Source organism: Phoenix dactylifera, chromosome 4, assembly GCF_009389715.1.
Source record: "Phoenix dactylifera cultivar Barhee BC4 chromosome 4, palm_55x_up_171113_PBpolish2nd_filt_p, whole genome shotgun sequence".
Taxonomy (NCBI): Eukaryota; Viridiplantae; Streptophyta; class Magnoliopsida; order Arecales; family Arecaceae; genus Phoenix; species Phoenix dactylifera.
Genome location: NC_052395.1, coordinates 30361432 through 30387382, shown reverse-complemented (window position 1 = coordinate 30387382; position 25951 = coordinate 30361432). Strand labels below are relative to the sequence as shown.

Sequence of the window (25951 nt, the reverse complement as noted above, 5' to 3'; positions counted from 1 at the left end):
ACCCGCCTCCTCTTCCTCTTTCTTCTCCATTTTAGATAGGATTTTCAGGGTGAATATCTAGAAGATTCAAGATCAGATCTGAGTTCTCTACTTTCCTTACAACCTCATCTCATCTGCTTCAAGGATGATTGATCAAGAGTTGATTGAATCCCGACGGGCAAGATTTCAGCTTTCAAGTGTTCGCAACTGCTAGCACTGTTGCGGAAGAAGATCCTTCAGGACTTCGCGTGTACTTCTCGTAGAGGCCATTCGTGTGCGTAGCTGTGAAGTCAAGAATCAGATTCACAACTTTCATCCATCATAAAAGGTATTAATCTAGCATTAATCATTTATTATGGTGTCAAGGTTCAGGTCCGATTCCTCCGAGGTTTTACCTCTTTTGGGCTCCTCACGGAGATATCTCCAGAATCCATTCGATGGATATTCGGAGATTAATTGGAATAGAGTTCTTAAGTTTCAGATCTGATAGTTAATCATGCATAAAAGTTTTAGCATAATTGTTTAAACGATTCGGCATAATCCTATGTGTTCTTAATGTGCTGATTTCTAGATTTGATCTTGTAAGCATGCATGAATTAAATTGTTTGATTCATTTTTCCGCTGTTTTGAAATTAAAAAGAACTACGTATGGCTTGATCCCCTTGTGAAGGGGTACGTAGGCAACCCGATCAGGTTCAGCCATGGTTTTCAAAAAAAAAAAAAAATCAGCATGCTAAACACCGAAGAACCTAGGATTCACTTTCAGATCTGTGGGTGGATACCATTTTTTTGAGGCGTTGGCCAACCATGGTAGATACTGAGGCAGCAGAGGGGCTCCAGTGTGTGACTCCTAGCACCAGGGAGGGCAGAGTGGGATGAGGCCAGACTGCTATAGTTTTTCGGGGTACTCTTTGCTGAGAGGATCCGATCCCTTCCAGTACCAGGATGTGAGGGGCCAAACGTCAGGGTTTGGGGCACATCATGCAGGGCTAGTGTCAGACTGGGAGATCTATCCCGGGTTATCCAGCGGGAGCATGAGCGGGGGCCGGACTGCACTTAGATCTGGAGATCCGGGCTCCACCCGAGGGCAGCACTCTTTTTATGGAAGGTGACGTGGGACCGCCTACCAATGAGAGCAGTGCTGCGCAGGCGTGGTTTGGGGATCCCTAAGGAGTGTGGGGCATGCGGGGCAGAGGAGTCAGTGGACCATGTGCTATTCCAGTGCGCATGGGCGAGGTCGACATGGCCAGTGGTCAGGGATCTCAGAAGAGGCATGGCGTGAGAGGCGACTCTTCCTACAGATGATCGACGGTGGTTGGCTAGTCTTGGACATGTCAGGAGGCCATCAGAGCGACTTGCATAACCCGATCAAATCTGGCTGGCAAGAAACGCTCGCACCTTCGCGAGCGCAGGATGTTCGCCGAGGTTTTGTTGGCGGAGTCCGGTCGAGCACTGGCGATGGAGTCCAGACCCACCCACCCTTCAGATACACCCTTGATAGCTCAGGACACCTGGGGTTCATTTTCTGCTCAGCGTAGCTCCTCGGACAGTGGTTTTTCACCTGGGAGCCCCAACCTCTGAGTTTCCTCAAGGTCAATCTTTGACGGTCGGTGCTGGATGGAGGTACGCGAGGCGGGGCGGCTATGTTTATACGGGACCCTCACTCCAGGATAGTGGCAGCGGGCGGTTGCCAGTTGTTCGACACATCAGTTCCGGAAGCGGAGTTACGAGCTGCCTAGGCAGGGTCTTTCGTCATGCGCGGCAGGTGCTGCGGGCCGGCTCGATCATCCTGGGAGGGCGATTCGGCTACGGTCATTAGGTGAATTCAGAGGGATCCGAGTGGTGAGAGCCCAGACACCCCCTGATCCGAGATATTGGGATGATGGTAAGGGATGGTGTGGCTTTCGACGGGCCAAGCATGTATTTAGAGTGGCCAACCGGGCAGCTGACTGGGTGGCTGCTTATGCGCCCCACACTCAGGATATGTCCTGTGGTTCAGGCGAGGGGGAGCTGGCCACTGGCACTCCGCTGAGCTTGGTGTTTTTTGATTTTCTTGGGTGTATTCGTATACGCATAATATGAAGAACCCGTCAAAAAAGAAGAAGAAGAAGAAGAAGAAGAAGAAGACTGTCAGCGGCCCCATGCACTCAGGTGGACAAGATCTTTTTTTTCTAAGGAAAATCTTTATGGGCGTGCGGCGCTTTTATCAGATTTCCCAAATCATTTCATGATTTCTTGCTTTATTCAATTAATTTTCTATTTAGTTTTTATGCAATCATCAGCGATTGGCAGCCTCCGTCGCCTCACCGGTCCGCAGGAGTAACCAACCTTGCCAGAGAGTAGGGCATAGCCATTGGCTACCATGGAGAGGGTATTAATATGTTAAGATTTATTGCCCAGCCTTAATATTAATGTAGTTCGGATCAATTGTTAAGTGAAGTTATGTCTTAGGTATAATATATTTAACGGGATTGATAACCTACTCTCTGTTTATGGTAGGTTATCAATCTACCCATTTTTTTGTAGACAAAAATTCTTAGTTTTATAACTCTTAAGGGTATTTTATGTCTTTTTACACTCCCATATTAACTCACCCTCTCAACCCTCTAATTAATACTCTCTCCCTCTCTCTCTCTCTCCGGTATACATATATGTATATATATGTATACATATATATACATGTATACATATATATATATATGTATGCATATATATATATATATACACATGCACACACACATATATGTATATGTATCATGTGCATATATGTGTGTGTGTGTGTATATATATATATATATGTGTATACTATATATATTATATATATGTATGAGAGAGAGGGAGAAGGTATTAATTAGGGGGTTGAGAGGGTGAATTATGTGGGATGTAAAAGACATAAATAACCCTTAAAGTTATAAAAAGTAAGGATCATTTTTTTGTCCAATGAAAAATGGGTAGATTGATAACCTACTATAACGAGAGTAGGTTATCAATCTCCTATATTTAAAGTTGTATTTTAGTTCAAGTGGGATAGTGATGTTTTTTTTTTTTAGTAGAAAACAGTGCTGTTTTTTTGTCATAGTTTTTATTAAGAGGAGGAGAGAGTTACTCTAAAAATCGGTAGAGGAGAGTTTTGGTGAGAGTGTCTTTACGATAACAAGAAAATGTTTTTTGGTGAGGTAAGATTGTCTTGGGTGAGCTGAAATTCTTATTTGGTTTTTATTTTTTAAATAAATTTATTTTTTCCTTCCCAATTTTTTTTTGATTATGTGTGGAAACTAGACTAGGACATTCGATCTATATTGAAAGCTTACTATTTTACATAGTGTTGTGACATTGGCATCATAGAGAGAGCGGAACTAGACGACATCGGTGATGCAATGCCACAACCATGGCATTGACACTACAAGAAAATTGGGGCATAGCGACGCTTTTTTTGGCCATTAGCGACGCTTTTAAGCGTCGGAAAAAATTATCCTGACGCTATCCCAAGCGTCGGTAAAGCGTCGCCTATGCTACAATGGATAAAACATTTTCCGACGCTTTCCAAAAACGTCGGTCATTAGCGACACTTTTTAGCGTCGGTAACGTACAATTTAGCGACGCAAACAAAGCGTCGCTAATTGCAAATTTAGAGACGCTTTTTTAGCATCGGTAACTAGCGACACTTTAAAACGTCGTTAAAGTCAAACCTACTGACGCTTGAAAGCGTCGGTAATAGATAACGTCCGTGATTTTAACGACGCTTTAAAGCGTCCGTTAGAGTATAATTTTTTTTTAAAAAAAATTTAATTTTTTTTTTAAAACTCTGGTTTACAAAATCAAAGGTATTCACACTAAACGAGATTATACTCATAGCACAATCAAACATATTTATTAAACATTCATATTGTCAAATTACATTCATATTGTCAAATTACATTCATACTGTCAATTTACATTTGCAATGTACTTCGAAAAGCATAAAAAAAATACATATAAACTCCAAAATAAAAGCTTCAGGGATCAATGGGGTCCATCATTTCTACGCGCAGATGAAGTATCAAGAACCTGTAATAAAAAACCTTAAGAAGTTAAGAATACCAAAATTTATTTAAGCCTCTTCAAAAAAAAATATGATACTTATATAAAATGTACAAGTAGATGTAGTAATTTATCTGAGGAGGCAATGTCACAATCCGTAGTTGAACCCAGAAACCTAGAATAAAAATATATAAAGAACAAAAGTAGGAGAGATTGAACTTGGATCACTGTCCATTATCACCCAAACAGATATTACTAAAAGTTACATGATCAAGCATTTAACAAATGTTAGAATGGCACAATTCTATGTCATTCATAACAGAACAAACTTTGACTGAAAAAAAGAAGCTGGAGGACAAGAAAAAAAGAAATAAAGAAAATATGGTTATATCTTGATAACAAAGTTAAATTTTTAATTATAAAGACGGTGATACATAATCACAAAAATTGAAAATATACCTAGGTGTTGATGAATCTTTGGGTCAAGAACTTGGAGTGATGGATGCTAGAATTTGAATCAGAGAATAAGCGTGAAGAATCTTGGATCTATAAAAGAATGAGTTAAAATAATCAGAGAAAGAAATTACAGGAAAATTTATTATGAGAATCACCCAATTAATTCTACCAACATGAATCACTCAACATTTCAGAAGCATTTCAAATGAGAATTGGAAGGGACCATATTCTCAAAGTTCTCACAGTGATGGATATAACTTCCTCTTAGGAATCTCATGAAGATGATAATATACAATTTACACAACAACTGAAGAACCTTCTCCAGTATTAATTCACATATATGGATTCAGAGAGAGATGCCCATGTACCTTGTTCAAGCTCAGGCAAAGAAAATGGAAGGCCATATATTTGGTCGACAGTATGATAGGGTACCTAGATGATAGAGTCCAATTGGAAGTGATCAATAAACATAAGAGAACACATGTAAACATATGATTATAGATAAAGTCATAGTACTAAGAAGCAATTTCCTTGAAAAAAAGAAGACAAGGAAAAGGCACAATAGCATTGAATGTAATGAATCAGCTTGTAAAGCTGTCTGCATGACATCATGATTGCCATGTTGGAGATGATATGAAACTGATCTAGTTCTTAGATCACATGAAGAACATGTAAGCCACATTATTGGTGCAAACATAAGGATAAAAAGACACCATATGTGTAAAGCCCTGTCAACATACGAGTATGTGTTGGGCCAAAAATCTCCTACAAATCTCCATTCAATGTTCCATATCACCAGTGAGTTATCAAATCAGAGTTCAAAATATTCAGTAATGCTTTAAACAAGATAATAACGGGAGGCACAATTTCAGTGAAAAATAAGCAAAAAGAGCTCAGTCAGCTACACAAAGAAGCAGAACAATAGATCGAGTAACACAAATGGTGGGAAGGAGGGAATTACAAGAGAACAATCTTGTTATCTATTAATCATGAGCTTGTAACACAATTTTTCCCACCCAAAAACAATTAAAACCTCAAAAGCACACCAAAAGAGCAGAGGAAAGACCTTCAAGCAATAACAATGCAATGGACCAATTTCGGTCAATAAAAAGCAACAAAAGAAAGGTTAACTCCAAGAAAAAGAGAATTACATAGAATTAGATGAGAGACATCCAAGCCCATACTTTATCCTCGGATTCTAGTGATAACAGCAAGAAGTAAATGAAGAAAATCCCAGGAATTAAGGAAGAATATAGCTATCCACCAAAAAGCATTTAACACAAAATAGACAAGGTACAACTATAAATCCAAATTTTATAGATTATGAAAAAAAATGTAATGATTTAGATGAAATATTCTGAAAGACTCTGGAGATGCAATGATAGAACAAAAACTAGAAAAAAAAAAGAAGACAAAGCATCACAAAATGAGTACTATTATGTAGAAAAGAAGACAAAGCATCACAAATTGAGTACCATCACATAGAAAAGAATGTCTCTAATGAGAAGGAGGTTTAAGAGAGAGAGTAAGATCAAGCACCTTCTCTGCCATAGGCTCGAATGGTCGGAGATCCCAAACTTGGAGATACTAGGAGGCAGTGAGGGGGTTCGGAGGGAGAGAGGAGTGCTACTTAAAAGATGTGGATGATCAAAGGAACCGATAAAGAACCTATGGATCCTAAAATTTTCAGGGCAAAAATTTCTAACTAATTTGTTTGGCCTCCGTGATATAGATGCTATTAAACAAGAAAAGGGGGGAAAAATCCTCCTTCCAAAATTACACCAAAACTATCCAAATTACAAACCCCTAAAAAAAAGGGCGATAGAAGGACTACAAATCTTGGTCCTCACCTCCGCCTCGTCTCCGTCGGAGGAGGAGGGCAACGAAGCTGAGGACGGCGCCGACGACGGCGACGAGGTTTCCCTCTTGGAGGAGGATCTTGAGGCGCGAAACCGGTGATGTCGGCGGTGATCCGACGGCCGTCGGCGACGACCGCCCGTCGGGGCTTTCCGGCGAAGGCGAGCAGCACGGAGGATCGTGATCCAAGTGACCAACGTGGCCGGCACCACCACGGCCAGCGCCGCCCCCATGGGGAGCAGGCCGAAGACCCCTCCGTAGAGCACGGAGGCGTAGAGGGCCTTCCAGCCGGTGGCGGCGCGGGAGGAGGCGGAGGCGGCCGCCGAGTTGTACCAGGAGCGGATGGAGAGGAGGAGGTTCCAGGAAGAGGAGAGGAGGAGGGAGTAGACGACGAGGAAGAGGAAGACCCACGTCCGCCGCTTTCTCAACGCCCGCATCAGCAGCGACTCCCCCCATCGCGACGACGAAGAGTGCTCGGCGGAGGAGAATGGATGAATCGGTGAAAAGGGTTGAGAAGAGAGGGAGTTGGTCGGCGTAAGATGGGGATTTAGGGCTTTAGAGGGAGGGGGTCGATCGGGTTTTGTTGTGGGAGGAATGAAGTCCGACGACGCTTATAAGCATCGTCGTGTTCTTCCGTTATGCCGACGCTTATAAGCGTCTGTGATTAAATATTCCGACGCTTATAAGCGTCGGTAATGTACCCAGACGCCGACGCTTAAAAGAAGCGTCGCTGGAAGCTTTTTTATTCTCAGAAGCGTCGGCGGTTACTGTCTCCAAAAAAAAAATCGCCGACGCTTTTAACTAGCGTCGGCAATACAAAGTCGGCAAAAACCTTTTTTGTTGTAGTAGGAGTTGCAGCCTTTGGAGGAGCGAGTGTCGATGAGCTTGCCGACTATAGAGGGAGGCACAAAAGCCAGGGCCAGTTTTGCATGCGCCACACAGCGGGAGGGGAGAGGCCGAGGCTATTGTCAGAGAAGTTGCAGCATGCTGGCCAAACGCTGCTGTTAAGGATGCCGATGCTGATTAGGTTGCGAAAGCTTGAGTAGTTAGGGGGAGGGGTGGCTTGGAAGTCGCGGAGGAGGTTCTCGAAGATGGTGAGGACGTTGGGGCGCCAAGTGGGCTTGGTGGCACATTTAGATGGAGGGAGGCAGAGGAGCCAAGAAAATGGTCTTGTAGACTTGCCGGGGGGGGGGGGGGGGGGGGGGGGGGGGGGGGGGGGGGGGGGGGGGGGGGAGGGGGAGGGGGGTTGGATGGGAGGGGGTTGCTACATACTGGTGGGAATGGGTGGACAAGATGGATGCCTTAGGTGCTCCACCTAGAAGGTGGCAAGGGTGGAGATTACTTCCTCCATTACCTCTAAATTTAGAGTTAGACTTAGGCAGATGAGGGAGAGATGGGGAGAGAAAGCCTCAAAAGGTGATGGGGGGAGGTGGATTTAGAGTGATGAATATGGAGAGAGAAGAAGGTGACTGTAATACACTATAGGAAAATAGGCCTTTTTCGGTGTTTTTTTATAGCCTTTATCGCGCTTAATAAGCGTCGGTGAAAACCCAGCCGACGCTAAACAAAGCGTCGCAAAAAGCATCGGCGATACCTGAGTGGAAAAAGTTTTTGCAGACGCTAAGAAAAAGCGTCGGCAAAAGTCTAGCTTTACCAACGCTAAACAAAGCATCGACGTATGGGGTTTTTCCGGATGCAAAAATGCGTCGGCATAAACTAGAAATTGGGGCGTTTTTTGCCGATGCTAAGAAAAAGCGTTGGCAAAAGTCTAGCTTTACCAACGCTAAACAAAGCATCGATGTATGGGGTTTTTCCGACGCAAAAACACGTCGGCATAAACTAGAAATTGGGCGTGGCGGATAGTGGCGGGATTGTTTCCAACGGTTATAGCAGGTTTTTACTGATGCTTATTAGCATCGCTTAAACATTTTTACCGACGCTTTCTGAGTGTCAGCGAAAGCGTGCCAGCCCGTGCCAGAGGAGTTTTTTAACGACGCTTTAAAACGTCGGGAGTGGATTTTTTTAAGAAAAAAATTTCGAAAAACAAATACATATTAAGAAACATATTATAGCAATATGAACCTGCATTACATTTACATCAAAACAAACATTCAGATCATTCAAAAAATTCATATTGTCATATATGATGAAATTTACATAATAAGTTTAGAATTACAATGTATTTTGAAAAATATAAGAAAGATACATATAAAAGTCCTTAGATAACAATCTCAAAAATATCAGGGACCGGATTCAACACCATCATCATCTCTACGAGCTATTGAAGTATCAGAAATCTACAAAAAAAAAAGAAAAACTTTAGAAGTTAGGAATATAAAATCATTAACTCATCAAAATAAGCGATAATTATGTAAAGTCATCAATATATATAGTTATTTACCTGAGGAGGAAGAAATTGCTGCAACATAGATAAAATATGTTTAAGCTGAGACTGCAAAGTTTGTTGGTTTTGCTTCAGCTCTACCAACTCTGCTTGATGGCGATCCTTCATATCTTCAATTGTTGCTTGAAGTCTACTAACTTCTGCATTGCTACTACCTTCTCCAGCATTTCTTGTATACTTTCTACTGCAGACATCTGAGTGGGGATAACTCCAACGCCATAATCCCTCACTCGACCATAACGCTCTGGCCCAATAATTCGCGAGCACCTGAGCTTCGACATGACTGGTCGCGTTGGATGATGATGACTCCCCGACACGCTCTGAAATAAGAATTGTTGCCCTGTCCTATATCTCTCAAAAGAAAAAGTCATATTAATATATGGCAATAATAGAATTAATAATAATATCGTTGAAAGATTCAAAGATGAATACATACAAATATATCTCTTGCCTCCTTCCGAACAAAACTGCCATCTTGGTGGGTGTGAGTCATCTTATAAAATTCCACCTTACTAGGCTCCCTCCCATTATCATTCATCTACAACAAAAAGTATATTGATAAGCTAGTTATCATGATACATACTATATAATAGAACAGTTTAAAATAGTTTCAAAGAGTTTCAAAAAAACTTACGAATTCAGCTCTACGCCTAGCATAACTCATCGAGCCTGAAGTATGAGGAACAGTCTGAGAGGCTCGTGCAGCTCTACCAAAGTTGAAATATGTCTTCCCAAAAAAGAATAAATAATATAATATATTTAATATATAAATTTGTAATCTATATTATTAGTAAATACAATGTAAGGTATTGAAAAAATATACACAACCTGAGCTTTCTCTGAAAACCAGTAGTGGACAAGCTCCCTCCATTGATGAGGGATTACATCAGGAGGACAAACACGGGCCACCTCCTCTTCAGTCATTTCCATGTGCTTCCAGTCCGCCTTTAGCTTCGCCTTATATTCTTTCCATTTGTGGTTGACGGACTTCAGCACCCAATCATGGCTATTTGCAGGAAGGACAAACTTTTTTATACCAAAGTTAAGAATATTATAGCAATGATAAATCAAAAAATAAAATTATGATAGTAAGTAAATTCAATTCTTTACCTCAATAACTTTAAGAAGCTCAACCTTATACAAATGAAACATTTCATTCCATTTCATATAGTTGAGCGGACATAACTGACCCTTTCGCGCAACCGATCCCAAAAAAACCGATAAAATGCTTGCAGCCCTCTTGATAGGCTGCCCCAGTTCATTGCATTGGACGACGATCTTCTCATCCTCACGTAGGCTCCACACGTTCCATGCTTGAGTGGGTCCTCGTGTCCTCCTCACTCTCTCCAGTCCATCTATAAAAAATAAAATAAAAATCCATGGATTGTAAGAAAAATTAATATAAAAAATGTAAATCAAATTATCCTGGATGTGCACGTCATCCATATCTAGACAATCAACAGGTGGCACGTGCTCAGACTGAGACTTATGCTGCTGGGGCTCGTCGGGCTGCTGGGGCTCGTCGGGCTGCTGGGACCGTAGGGACTGATCGGAAGAAGATCCCACGGATGTGTGCTGAAACTCAACATCTCTGAATCGTTTTTTCTCGCGGCATGTTGTTACCTAGTATGCACAAAAAGAAGCAATATTAGTTAAATAATAAATACTGAGTATTTAAAGGATTAAAAGTTTCATACTGTACCTTCTAAGGAATTGAGACATCGTATGCGGTTCCATCAATTCGTGGAAATCATACGGAGCGCTGAGGTGCTCCTTTTTAACTAATGCATTTATAGTTCACATTCTATCCAAACCAAGTTATATACAAAGCTTTCTGATATATAGAAGAAAAAAAATGCTCTTAATTTGGAGTGAAATGGCTTATGAAATGAACATCCAACATAACTTCTCCCATTCAGTCAAAAGAGAAATGAACATTCAACACTATTTGAGCACCTGTCAAAATCGAGGTACTTAATTCGTGGTCGAAACTGCTTTGGCATGCTCTATTTTATTGAATCCCACTACGGAATATTGATTAATTTAAACTATTTTGATGTAATAATCATCACTCATTGGGCTCTTCTTATCAGGTGAAATCACTCCGTTTCTTGTGTTACCAATTATAATATAACAGATCGATCAGCCAGTTTTGATCAAGCCATCTAATCAACATTTACTTGGGACTAGAAAGATTGTCGGCACTTCTCATGATCTAAAAATGATCCCCTGTAATCTAATCTTCTCTTATAACTAGATAGGCAGGACAATGTGTTGTTAGAGTTAGAGGAGTCACAGTGTAACTTATGTATTCAAACTGTTCAAGGGATATTGACCCTCCCAGCTATAAATACATAAAAAAGAGAGAGAAGAAGACACTATGGAAATCCATTTATAGGACAAGTTGGAATTCTTTTAGAGCTGCCTGATAAGTATTTTAAAACTCTGAGCCAACACAACTGGGGAAGCATTCATTGAGCTGTGATGTGAAGGAGATGAAAAAAATAATCCATGCATTTCATAAGTTGTAGTTTTCTATAATCACAAAACATAACTAACTTGCTTTTGGCTTCTTATCATCTTTCAAGCATATGGCATGTAAGAATCTTGGAAAGGCCAGTAAACAATGACTAGATTAGGTATTGGGTTTGCACTACAAGAGAAGTGTGTATTGGATTTGCACTATTCTGTTCAGTAGTAGGAGCACCGTGCAAACCTTTAAATGATTTCATGTACATTATGATAATTTTAAGTGTAGCACCGTGCAAACCTTATGGGGGAGAATATATTAGAAATTACCTTTACTAGCAATTTGACAACAGACGACATACTACCGGACATAAAAGAATAAAGCAGGCGAATAAGAACAAGAAAATTGGGAAGAACACTCGGATGTTACTATCACAGCTTCCATCATGTAATTTGGTTATCAAAATATTTCTCAATGCTCCCAACCACGAACGAAAAATCTAATTCACTTGCTTCTACCAGACAATAGAACATTTTTTTATCAATGTAAAGTACAAAGAATGCATAACTACAACCAAAAGCATTCGGATTACACACATCCACCAATAAATTATCAAGAAATTTTCTATTCGGTGGGGTTATCAAATGATACCTCTTTCTCGAGCGGAGAAGGATGAGATTGGCCGGTCGGTGCCGCAGAGGAGGAAGGAGGAGAGGAGGTTGCGGACGCGTGGTAGCACGACGCCGCAGAGGAGGGAGGAAGAGAGGAGCTTGGCGTCGGACGTCGCTCGAAGCCGGCTGGAGAGCACACGGGTCTGTCGCTGGTCGTCAGAGAGGAGGGAGGAGGAGAGGAGCCAGGGCTAGATCGGGATGCAGAATGAGGAGGGGGGTCGGCCGCTGGTTTTGTTTGGGAATTGGACATAGGACGACGCTTATAAGCATTGTCTTAACCACTCAAAGTACGACGACCCTAATAAGCGTCGTCTATTACCAACCCTTTTTAAAAAGTGTGGGTTTTTTCTGTAGGATTATGACGACACTTTTAAGCGTCATCTATTCCTGAGAATTACCGATGCTAAATTGAAGCGTCCGTGAAGTTCGACACGGTACGCTTTTTTTCCAACGCTACTGAAAAAAGAGTCGGGAAAGGCCCATTTTCCTGTAGTGATGGTGGCGCATCGGGTATAGGACCAGACAACAATGAGGGCATTCAGGACTTCTGCAGTAATAAGATTAAAATCCCCTATCTTCTATCATGTCTCATCAAAGTTGGAATCATAAAAGGCTACATGTCATGCGATATTTTCCACTTCCAGGATCTAAACTGCATCCATTGCTATCGTTCCACTAGTTAGATTCTTTGATCCAAAAAAAATTCTGACTCGGTGTAAATTAAATTTCTGACTCGATGTAAATTATTTTGTCCAGTATGAATAGAGTTGGATAGGTTCTAGGTGCAAAATCAGCTACATTGAGAAGTTAGATCGTAGACCAAATTTTTTGGAAGCCATCACTTAGTCATACGACGTCCGATTAAAATAATTTGTTTTTAAAAATTGGATAGCTTTTTTTTTTGGGTGAAAAATGGCATTTCATATATCTCTAACATGAGTACATCCTGCCAAGTCAAAAAGAGTAAAAGATCCAAGGGTGGGGGTAGAACTGTCAATGTCGACCATATGAACTCTCCAGAGTGTTGGGCTACAAATGAGGCGACCCAAACTGCTGCTCTGTTCGCCTCTCGAAACACATGTGCAGCCTGAAAAAAGATAAACTCTCGGGCCAGTTTGCGGAACTCCCAAATCACTGGATGGTCATCCCCATACCTATCCACTCCCTGATTCTAAACAATCATCGTGGAGGAGTCTCCCTCAGGATACACCCTGTCGGCTCCCAGAACGTGTCTTGCATAGGAGATACCTTCCCAGGCTGCCTGTAACTCCGCCTCGATGACAGACAGGCCTGGGGTCCACCGGCCCCCAGTCGCAATCAATTTGCCAGCATAGTCTCTGATTACAAACCCCACACCTTCCAAGTCTCTATCCATCAACATACCACCATCGAATTCACTTTGAAATGATCAGGGGTGGGGGTACCCAAAAGAAAAAAGCGAACCCAGGCATTGTGAAAGAGGTATGAGTACCCCAGGTGTCCCTAGAGGTCCTAAAGGAAATCGAAGTGGTCACTGTGGAAACCTCCACAGCATGAATCAGAGCTCTCTCCATCACTAACCGCGAAGACATCCTCTTGCCCTCGAACAAGCGGGCATTTCTGTCCAACCAAATGTGATAGGCCAGGTATGCTCTCATAATTCCCTCCTCATGGTGCTAGGACTCCACATGGATTCCCTCAGATGATGTAGTAGGTCCTTAGCCGACCCCCACCTCATCGGAAGAGTAGGTAAACACCGCCAGATCTGCACCGCCCTGGGGCACCGAAGAAGAACATGGCAGATGGTCTCCTCGACATCCGAGCATACCTCGCAATACGAAGTAGTTTTCACACCTCGCCTAGCTAACAAACTCCTGGTCGGTAGGCATCACCAAGCCACCTTCCAAAGGAAGAGCACCAACACAAGGGTGAATTCTCAATCTCCAAATCCACCCCCAGTCAATCTGCTAGACAGGCTCCCTGCTGATCAATGTCTGAAGATCTCTATGTTGCCCAGATATGCAGCCCAAGAGGAGGGGTGAATTGGGTAATTAAAAAAAAATTAATCTTAACATATTTAAACTTAATCAGTTTTAGAGTTAAGTGCAGCGGAAAGATATCTTGCTAAAGCTCTTTAGGTGCAAGGCTTGAATTCAATCCAAAGGTTTAGCAAGAAGGAATGTGATTGCTAATGTAAGTGCACTTGAAATAGATCTAAGATAAAGCAGTAAATACATAATAGAAACAATGTAAAACAAAACAATCACAAACATAGAGTTTTGTAGTGGTTTGGTGCCAACCTTGCACCTACATCCACTCCCCAAGACCTCTTGAGAATTTCACTATAATCTCTTGGATTACAGTCCAGTTGTTTTACAAGCTCACAACCAACTTGTTGTTTTCCGGTGCACAATGAACCCGATCGGTTTTCACAGGCTCACCGACTAGAACCTACCCGGTTGTTTTATTAGTTTACAACCAACTTGTTGTTTTCCGGGATCACAAACGAACCCAGTTGATTTTTTCCGACTCACCAACCACAACCTTACACAGTCCAATTAAGGTTGGGACAAGACTTTTCCCCAAGTTTCAGAACCCTCTGAAACTTGAACAAATAAGATGGAAAGAATTTAAATACACTATTGCTCAGACAATAAAAGAGTAAATGCAAACAGTGATAGGACCAATAGAGAAGTCGTTGGTGTAGAAGGATGTCTTGAATGCTTCACCAACTTCCAGAAATGAGGATTGATGTAGAATGATTGAGGTTGATGCTTCCAATGGTTTTGCTTACTTCAATACTCTAGATTTTGGGCTCTCCAATTGATGTCTTGAAGTTTGGTCGTTGAGCACTTTTTTAATCCACTTGGTTCCCTTGTATTTATAGTCTCTAAGTAGGAGGGAATACATAACTAGCCGTTAGACACAAAAATATAACCGTTACTAACATTTTCCCTCCGTACTGTTCTTATGAAAATATAGCCGTTAGAGCTGCCAGTCGAGATCTACCTCCTTAAGAATTTTATCTTTTTTAGAATATTTCTACTAGGATGTTTATTTTAGGAAAGAAAGTCCTATTAGAATTAAAAAGATAAATCTGCCTAAATTATGTAAGGACAAACCTCACTGTTATAATAGGGTCTATGCATCTCGGATTTTTAACCATCAATTTTTTTTATCTTTTTCTAAATTTTTTTTGAGAGATTCAAGTTAAATAGATTGAGAAAAATCTTCTTTATTCCTGATTAGATTATTGTTCTATAGGTTTATCAAGAAACTGAGTGATCAAACATATGTGATTTCTGAGTTGCTTGAGGACACCATAGCTTAGAGAGGGTAAGACTTCGAACAATGGTAAGATTGCTATTATGAGTTTGTGACATGAGAGTTACAAGTTCAAGACATAGAAATAACCTTTTTATATAATGGGGTATCCTCCTCAAGTCTTGTATAGGCGGGAGTCTCGTGCACTAGGACACTTTTTTTTTTTCGGATTGGTCCAACTTAAACCTCTCTAGAAGGAATACTTGGAAATTCATTGTTGGCTGTGAGAGTGGGCCCGTGCCTACAGCAAACGAGGACTGCGGCAGAAAGCTTGGAACTTAACATAGGAGGAAGCAAAGATAGGAGAAAGAGTGATGCTTGGAATTATTTATTTATTTTTCTTGGATTTTTTTACTTAATCCGTTAACATTGGGCTACGTTTGGTTTGGGGCAAGAAAAAGGATCAACTAGTTCACAAGATACTCTTTTTTCATTCTAACTAAATTTTTGAAACAACCCTACGTTAAGGGAGTTTTTTCTCCATGGAAATAAAAGCCAAAGAAATTATGAGGCCCTGCATTTTTTTATATGACAATATTTCTGCATGCCCTATATATTTTATATTCCTAGAGCTAATTTCTTTAATATTTTTTAATTTTTTTCCAATATTTTATGATTGTCTAAATGCATATGTGTCTGTGAGTGTGCGCATAAATGGGTATAGGGAGAGAATTTAATAGGAAGGCAATAGGTTATTCTAATGGTTAGAAAATATTGGTCTACGTACGTCACGTCATATACGTTTTAAAATGTTGGGTCTGCTATCATGATTTTGACATTTCTGAACAACAAGAATTTAAAACAAAATCAACTTTGACGCCTCTAAACTATGCATCAACTTAAAGCTATTTGATGGGGACATCAGAACACTTCATCCAGATGATCCTGAGCCCTCGGATTGAATCAGACCCGTTTATTTGCATATTTATTTTATTTTATTTCTGGGTTTATTTGCATTTAGGGATTTATTTGTGGTTTATTTTATTTCTGAGTTCATTTGCATTTTAGGGCTTATTTGTGTTATTTGTGGGCTTATTAGGAGTTATTTTTGTGTAAGGGGTGTTTCATGCAAATTGTGTATTTGGGCCCTATATATAGGGAACTATTTTCTTGATTAGGGTTTAATGAAGAATTAAAGATTTCTTTCCCCCACGTTTCCTCTTCTTCTCTTCTCCTCCCTTCTCCTTCTTCTCTTCTTCTTCCTCCTTCTCTTCCCCTCTTCTCCTGCTTCCATTTAAAATTTGGTCCGGCATCAACTTGGTATCAGAGCAAGGCTGGTTTTGCCCCTGCTGCCAAAGCCCCGATCCAACAACAGCCTTCCTTTCCCATTGGTTCTCACGGTGCTTCAAGGAGAACAGGGCCTTTCCCTCTGTCAGTCTGCTCAAAAAAAAAAAAAAAAAAAAAAAAATCACCGCTGAGTCTGTGAAGGCCCAGATCGCCGCCCATCCGCATCCGACCCTCCCTCTCTCTCGGTCTGTGTTTTCACCAGAGCAAAAAAAAAAAAAAAAAAAAAAAAAAAAACCCTTTGCAGTACCCTGTTCCCATGGCCACCCGTCACCACGCTCGCGGCCACCGCTTCTACCCCTCGCCGCCGACAACACCAGCACCGCCGCTTTGATTCGCTGCCGGAGGTCACCGTGACCCCACGGAAACCCGCCGTCCTGGTGTCAACCGTGCGGCAACGGTCCTGACGGAGGAAGTTTTCGGCCGCGACCCCTGTGGCCGCCGTCCGTGGCCAGATTCGGGAGTGGGACACCGCTCTCCCTCTCCGTCGCCGCCCTAACGCCTCCCTCCGCTGCTACAACCCGAGCCGCCCGTGTCTGCCGCCAACCGCCTGCATCGGGCCCACAGAGAAGACCGCCGCCGGGAAACCCGAGATCGGCTGCCACCGTCGCCGCCGAGCCGCGGCCGCGACCTCCGCCCCGCCCGCAGCCGCTGCCGCGAAGATCGACGCCCTCCCGAATTCGTCGGGAGGTTGAAGAAAGAATCAGGGTAACGGGTAAGTTCTCAACCCGTTTGAGGATGATAGTGTTATTTTGATGATTAACAAGCAATTATCTAGAGTATGCTATAAGTTAAATTGATACTTCATTTATAAGTTCATTACTCTCAGTATATTTGGTTAATTGAAAATAGATACATGACCTTGTTCATTTGAATGAATCTAACCTTGAGAATGCAGCAAAGTGTGGATTGAGTCGACCCAAAGGATGATTAGGTCGACCCCGGCACATCAAGAAATCATTTGGCACACTTCTGCAAAAATGGCACAGAATGAACAGTGAGTTGGGTCGACCCAAGGAAAGCATGAGTCGACCCAAACATCAAGATCCTCAAACAACTCAGAAAATGGTTCTCTGGATTTACTGAGAGGGTCGACCCAAGAAGAAGTTGAGTCGACCCAAGTAAACCTTGAGTCGACCCAAAGAAAGGTTGAGTCGACCCAAGTGAAGAAAGGCTGAAATTCAAGATTCTGAATTTTCTGAAAGTTGGGTCGACCCAAAAAAAGTTTGAGCTGACCCAAGGTTGAGTCGACCCAAGAAAAGTTTGAGCTGACCCAAGGTTGAGTCGACCCAAAGAAAGGTTGGGTCGACCCAAGGAAAGGAAGGCTGAATTTTCAAGTTTCTGTGTTTCTGAGAGGGTCGACCCAAGAAATGTTTGAGTCGACCCAAGTGAAGGTTGGGTCGACCCAAGGACAGGTTGAGCCGACCCAAACACGGGCTGAACATAACGGCTAGTTGTGCAGAAATGCTTTTTGGACTCCCAACGGCTATAAACGGCTAGTTTCTTCAATCCAACGGTCAGAAAGGACTATTTGGAGGTTGGAGAAGTATTTAAGAGGGAGTATTTCATCAGAGGAAGCAAGCTTTTGGGAAAATACATTAAATGCATTCAAGAGAGAACCCTAGCAAGGCAAGCTTCATCCAAGTGCTTCATTCAAGAATCAAAGAAAGGGATTGAGCAGATTCAAAGAGGCATCAAGAGCTCCATCCTCCCTTGAAGAGTGAAGCATCCTTGACAAAGAAGAGCAAAGCCACTTCAAAGCGATAAATACTTTCTAACTCTTCTTTGTAGTTTATATTGTTTCATATGCTCATTTAGGAGTTTGAATCTTTTCTTTTTGTTTGTCAAACACTTTGTAAAGGTTCGTTGGTTAGCCCGCAAAACCAACAAAGGTTTTTGGTGAACCCGGAAAACCAAAGTGTAAAGGTTCGTTGGTGAGCCCGCAAAACCAACAAAGGTTTTTGGTGAACCCGGAAAACCAAGTGTATAGGTTCGTTGGTGAGCCCGTAAAACCAACAAAGGTTTTTGGATTGTGAGCCCGGAAAACAATCCAACTGTAATCCGCGGGATTATAGTGAATTCCCAAGGAGACGCTTGGGGAGAGGACGTAGGTGCTAAGGAGAGCACCGAACCACTATATATTGTTGTGTTTGTGTTGTGCTTGTGCTTACGTTTATTCTTGCATCATCTTCTATCTTTGCACTAGTTTAAATCATTCAAATAGTTTAAGGAAGCATCCACCGCACTTAATTAAGAAACATTTAAAGCACCAAAATTTAGAAGAAACCAATTCACCCCCCCCTCTTGGCTTGTCACCTTGGGGCAACAAGTGGTATCAGAGCAAGGTGCTCTAATAGTACTCATTGATCTCACAATCAAGAGTTAAAGATCATGACAACCCAAGTGGGATGTTCTATGAGTGAGGGACAATTAATTGATAGACCTCCACTATTTGATGGTATAAACTACACATATTGGAAAGCACGCATGCGCATTTTCATTCAAGCACATGACTACGATTTATGGAGTATCATAGTCAATGGGCTACACACAAACACTAATCATGATAAAGAAAGGGCTCAGCAAAATGCAAAAGCCATGAATATTCTATTTTGTGCATTAGATGATAGTGAATTTAATTACATATCTTCTTGCATAACTGCTAAAGACATATGGAATATGCTTGAGGTTAAATATGAAAGCACTAACATTTTTAGCAAATCAAAAATTAGCTTTGAAGAAGATGAGAGGCAAGCAGATATTGAAAACCTATGCCTTGTGGCACACAAGAACGAGGTATGTGTTGAAACACAAAGTGTCTTCTCTTCTGAATATGAAGTATATGATAAAACTGAAGATGATTTTACACTTAATGAGTTACATGATGCATTTCTTGATCTAATGAAAGAACATAAGAAACTCATTTGTAAAAATAAGAACCTGAAGAATGAAAAGAAAATCCTAGTAAATGAAAAAATGAAACTGTCTAATCATTATGAAACACTAATTAAGAAACATACTAATGAAACTAAAATCTTAATTGAGAAAAATAAAGAACTAAATCAGAAAAACCAACTTCTCACTGAAAGCTATGATAAACTTAAGAAAAATAACAAATTGCTTTCAGAAGACAATGAAAGGTTAACTAAAGAAGTTAACAAATTTAAGCCTATAGTTGAAAAATTTACTATTAGCTCTGAAAAGCTGAACTTAATGATAAATAATCAAAGAGCTGAATTTGAAAAGGATGGATTAGGATATCAATCTTGGTACACACAAAAATCCCTTAATGACATGTGTGTTAAATCCTCTACTATCTGTCCTAAAACAGATTCTAATTTATCTGATGAACCTAATAGGCAAAAACAGAAAATTGTAAGTTTATCTACTACTCATGTTAAATCTATGTTTGTTAAATTTAACAAGATGATGCAGAAATTCACTCCTTGTAATCCTAAAATTTGCAAGTCTATGGACAAAATAGCTATTAAGAAAATATGGGTTCCAAAAGGAACAATAATAGCTAACCTACAAGGACCCAAAAGAGCTTGGGTTCTAAGTTGAAAATCTGAATATTTTCTGTAAGTGTATCTAGCACTCAAGGCTCCAACCAAAAGATGTTAATTTAGACATTGGGTGCTCTAGACATATATTAAAGAATGAAACTTAAAATATACTTAAGAAAAGTAATTGAAATGAAAAGAATAATGAAATTAGTAATCCTTGCATATCATCATTCTCTTTGCCTTAGTATCCAATTAAAACATAAATTGCAGGTATTAATCATTTCTGTGATATAAGTGATACTTTTGGCATGAAAAGAAAATATATCCAAATCACTCCATCTTTCTATATTATGCTTCAGTTATTGATGGATAACTTGCTTAATCAATACTCTTAGAATAACTCTTTAAATTCTCTATATGCTTGATTGAGAGGTCTTATCCATGACATTATCTTCTATTGATCACAAACATAAGAATGTCTACTTGGTATAATTTTTTTTTAAATATATGCATTAAGAATACCAAGATTAAAGAGTCTAGTTTTGGCATATAAAATCAACTCATACTAGTATGGACTTGATCTCAAAAGACCTTGTCATTGGTTCACTTAGATTATTCTTTGCAAGGTCAAAGTTTGCTATGTATGTCATCTAGAAAAACAAACTAGATTCATTTCTAAATATGAAAATATTGTTTTCACCTTTTAGCCTTTGAAAACTCTTCATAAGAACTTATTTGGATCTCTAGGATTGTGAACCTAGGAGATAAGCTCTCTAATTTTGTAATTATGGATGATTTCTCAAAGCTAATGTTGGTTTTACTCTTGGCACTTAAATTGAAATATTTTCTGCTTTGGCACAAACTTACAAAAGGTTTCAAATGAAAAAGGTTTGCAAACTGTGAAAATTCATGGCACAGCCTTGAAAACCAATTTGTTGATAAAATGGTATTGAATACAATTGTGCTTGCACCAAGAACACTATTGCATATAGGGGTTATAAAAATATATATAAAAAAAATAAATATAGAACCTTTGTTGTGTAAGGACAATGCTTTGTGATAGCAGTTGATTAATACTATCATCACAGCTTGTCATATTATAAGGTTTCTATTAAATCTATTTTTAAAGAAAACCCCATGTGAACTCATGAAAAACAGAGAATCAAATGTTGCATACCTTCATGTTTTTCAGTTATACATATTATGTTCTCAAGAATGAAATATATGCCAAATCTGATAAAACAAGTATTTCTTTGGATATTACTCTTTGAACAATGCATATAGAATATTCAATGAAAAGATACTAGTTGTAGAAAGATCAATTTATATTATTCTTATTAAAACTAGATCTTTTATTGAGAATATAGTTTATCACTTTGATTCTATGTAACAATCTGAATTTTGATAGAAACAATTGTTTAAAATAATTTGATTAAAACTCAACTTGTATATCTTATTGATAATTATCTTAAGCAAATAGAATCTAAGCTAAATTAATTCTGAAAATAAAAAAAAATTGATTTGACCTTGATGAATCCTTCTATTACCTCATATGCTTGTCCTTGAACCATTTTACTTAATGAAGTTATCTCTTTAGTTCAAGTGACTTGTGCTTGCTTATATTTAGACAATCTCTTGAGTGAAGTGACTTAATATTCAATTATTGTCATATCTTATGTTAAGTCATCTAGTTAAGAAATATGTTGTATGAATGTTTTTGTATCCTAGAGAACCTAATGAATTGCCTTCAAGAAAAGAAAAAGATTTTGCTAATGATACAGGATTTGTGAGCAAGAAATTTCAACTTGGAGGACACCTCGATGAAAGATACAATAAACATTCTCTTGGAAACAAAAAAAAAGAGGAAGATTTTCTTCAGCCAAGGGTGTAAAGAATCTAAAAGGTATTTGGCTTGAAGAATGCTAAATGCACGGGTAATCTAAACTCTTCTCTTATGAGTTAGTTGAGCAAAATCAATAGTCTGAAATTATATGGTAGCATGATTAAACCCTTAATTGCTGATCATCTTGATATCATGCTTCATTCTCATGCTAGTGATGATTGTTTCATGGTGTGATTAAATTGAAGTTTACTTTTTCCTATATAATGCATAACCATGAAATACACAAGTTTATGCCTCAAATCTCTAATTCAAAATAACTTGTGATAAGCTATGAATCATTGGGCATAATGAAAATGCTGTTTGCATGATATACATGCATATGCAGCATATAAGATTATTTCTTTATTCTGCTCTTTCATGTAAATTACTTGAGAATAACAAAAAGAGAGAGAGATAAAGAAAAGAGAATGGATATTATTCAAGAGAAGTAAAATCTAAGTAAAGACAAATACTTCAATCTTAAGAAAAAGCAAAACAAGCATAATACATTCGGCATAATTGTGAGACTAATATGAACATTCCTTTGGAAGAGATAAAATCCGTAATTAATTACAGAAAAAAGTTTGAAGTGAACATTTTAAACCTTCTATATTGCTCATCATAGGGATGGTGTCAATGGGGAGGCTAGTGGTAGTACCCGACACTATTTGACCCAACTATTCGGTGTAGGGCATATTAGGGACGGCACAAGAGGGAGGCTAGTGGTAGTACCTCGTGCCCCTTCCAACTCCACCGGATAGGGAGCAAATAGAGTATAGAGCATAGAAAAGTAATACCAAAAGAAATGAAGATTAGAATGTTCACTAAATGGTTAAAGAAAGAAATTCAAAAATAAGGAAATGAATGACAAGATAAATGAAAGTATATAAAAAGCTTGTGAAAAGCCAAATGAAGTTTCGATCACTTGAAAACACACCTTAAGGATAAAATCAGTGTAGAATTATATATAAATAGGGAGAGTTTATTTGAAAAGAATAAATTTTGATCTTTGACATGCTTGCTCTTAATGTTTTAATACATGATGTTATGACTTAATGCACATTATGTTTTGCATGTGACATGATATTTTGAATTATGTGTCTTCAATATTCAAATAACAAAGATCTTTCCTAAATATAACTGGTAATGCTTCAGGCCTATAAAATTTGATTGAAACATGGTATTACCAACAACAACATCATTCTGTTTTAATGAATATATTTTGAAAAATAAAAGAAAAGCATAATTTGAATTTGCAAATTAGGCAAAATGAATTGATTCTGATTTATCTTTTATCTTGCCTAACATTAGAACATCATGTCCTCCAATTTGTACCAAAATTCAATATGAATTACAAAGATTCTGGATGTGCTCTAATGTTCTTGAAATATGTATTTTCAATCGTAATGATTTAAGATGAGCTACAATGAGAAGATACATATCTCAAATTACAACTTTGAAAGCCTCCTTGAGAATCTTTATGAAATTCAGAATCTGATTTTATATAAAAGCTTAAACTCAATATGAATTTCTAGATAAAATTACAGCTTAAGAAAAATAGAATAATTCTGATGCCTTGATTGCTTGTCCCGATACGCATCTGAAACATATCATTTCTTATCTTCAAAGTGTACTAATATTGGTCTGAATGATGTGTCTTTTGATGATCTTGATTGCAAACAAATATTTTTAATATATGATTTTATTTTGATATTGAAAAGATTTATTGTGCTTCATATATACATTGCTGAAAAACCTTGATTAAGAAATTGAGTTCTATAAATACATATACTTCAATGATCATCTATATATTTTTTTCTCTCCTACATTGTTAAAGACTTTCATCAAAATATATATGTATATATATTATTAAAAGAGTGAATGATCTCAAGTCTAGAAATATTTCAGCTCACTCAAATGATTCTTAAAAGAAAGAAAATGTAAATGCTTTTGAAAGAATTTGAGCTTCAAATGAATCATTTTCTGATTAATATTTCAGTACATTTTCTCAAAGATTAAGAGGAAGCATAACTTGTTCTTAAAAGATTAAAAAGAGTGATTGTTATAAATTTTGAATAATTCTAGATCACTCTACATTCTTGATATCATAAAGGTTCAGTTTTATTTACGTTTATCATTAAAATCTGAAATTCAACTAAAGATAAGAGAAAGAATACTAAATGTAAAGTGGTATTAAACTTTGTGCTTCATTGAATATCTTTTGAAAGTTGGATTTTTATCTGTACTTAATTGGTAAATCACTTGTTTTGAAAACTAAGTGAAAAGGATTCCATTTGTCTTAGTATTGGAAATTTACTTTGGAATCTACTAATGAGCTCTTATTGGCTTGCACTTTAGTGTTTCAATCATGAGCCAATTCATTTTAATTGATTTTGATGCTATGATCTTTAAAGGAGTAAAAGAAAGTTTTTAAGAGAGCTCTAAAAGAACTTTCAAAGCCTTGAATTTTATATCCTACATTGCATAAATTCATATTTTGGTATCTATGCTCCAATACTTTTATATCATGAAAGAACTTTGAAGTCATTAAGAATTAAGGATTCAACATAATCTTATGTTTTTTGAGTATATAAGTTTTGATCTTTATTTGTTCTTATACTATACTCTGAAAATTAATTAGATTGCTCTCATCTTGTTATATACTTAATATATATATATATATATATATATAAAGATGTTGAGTTTTCATTCGTGCCTTCTTTGAATATTATTCTTGATACTCCTTGAAATAACTTGAAAAAGATTCCATCTACACTTGATTTGAAAAATATCTTTGGAATCTACATTTAGAGATCACTTCTGGCTTACATCCTTAATATCTCATTCCTAAAGCCAAACACATAGAAATAAGATATCATTTTATTAGGGATCATGTGCAAAATAGAAACATATGTATTAAGCATATATGCACTGAAAAACAATTAGACGACATATTCACAAAACCCTTGAGTGAAGATAGATTCTGCACGCTAAGGAGGGAATTAGGCATATGTGATCCTTTTTTATTGAAGAAATATAAAAGGGAGCAAGTAGTCTCATGATACATTCCTCCAATTTCTAAAAATCCATGAAACATGAGTCAAACGTGTTATCTATAGATTTCTTACTCATGTATCATTGTCCCAGAAAGAATTTATAAGGATTGGAAGCAAGGAAAATTTTTAGAAGCAAAAAGGAAGAGAAAAGGAAAATTCTGCACTTGGGTCGACCCAACCCAGAACAGGGTCGACCCAACGTTGAGTCGACCCAAGAAAAATCTTGAGTCGACCCAACGTCGGGACCCCACTGTTAAAAGGGGACCTGAGAGCATATCTAGGGCACTGTTTACCCTTTGTCCTCTTCTGAAAACCCTATTCCCCACTCTCAAATCTTCTCCAATCATCTCCAAATAGTAGAATACTTCAAGATCTTGGAGAAATGGGACCCAAGAGAGCCGTAGTCAAGCTATCCGGGAGAGTCTCACGATCTTTCTTTAAAGCCTAGGATATGTATCTAGTTCTCATATTTATTTTGTGTTTATCATGTATCTTAAACTTTGATTAAGGAACATTGTATCTGTCTTTGTTTTTGACATGAATGTATGAAAATGTTCCTATTTTGATCAATGAAGTTTGAAGTTTATTATTTATTGCATCTTTTCACATATATATATTTTTGATGATAACAAAAAGGGGGAGAAGAAAAGAAAGAGTATTTAAGAAAAGAAAGAGTATTAAGAAAAGAAAGAGTATTCAATTTAAGTAAAGAAAGAGTATTTTATTTAAGAAGTAAAGAAAGAGTATTAATTTTGGGAGAAGTAAAGAAATATAACAAAAAGGGGAGAAATAAAGATAAAAGTTATATAAAGAAAAGAGAAATAAATGGGCAAACAAATTGAAAATCATATAAGAAAGCTTATACATCTAAGGGGGAGCAATTTGTAACAATGAAATTGACTAAATCAAAAATTTCCATCAAAGTTCAGAATTTGGCACATATAAATTCAGAATTTGGCACGCACCTCTCGCACCCCGATACATAACCTGAAACTCAGAGTTTATCTCCAATTTTTGAAGTTTCATTGCTAATGAATTATAAATGAAAGGGGGAGCAATTCAA

At 38.4% G+C, this 25951-nt stretch overlaps 1 pseudogene; it reads right to left on the bottom strand.

Annotated features, from left to right (window-relative positions):
- Positions 1–5070: 5070 nt before the first annotated feature.
- LOC103699712 lies at positions 5071–8997 on the bottom strand (annotated as a pseudogene).
- Positions 8998–25951: the final 16954 nt, after the last annotated feature.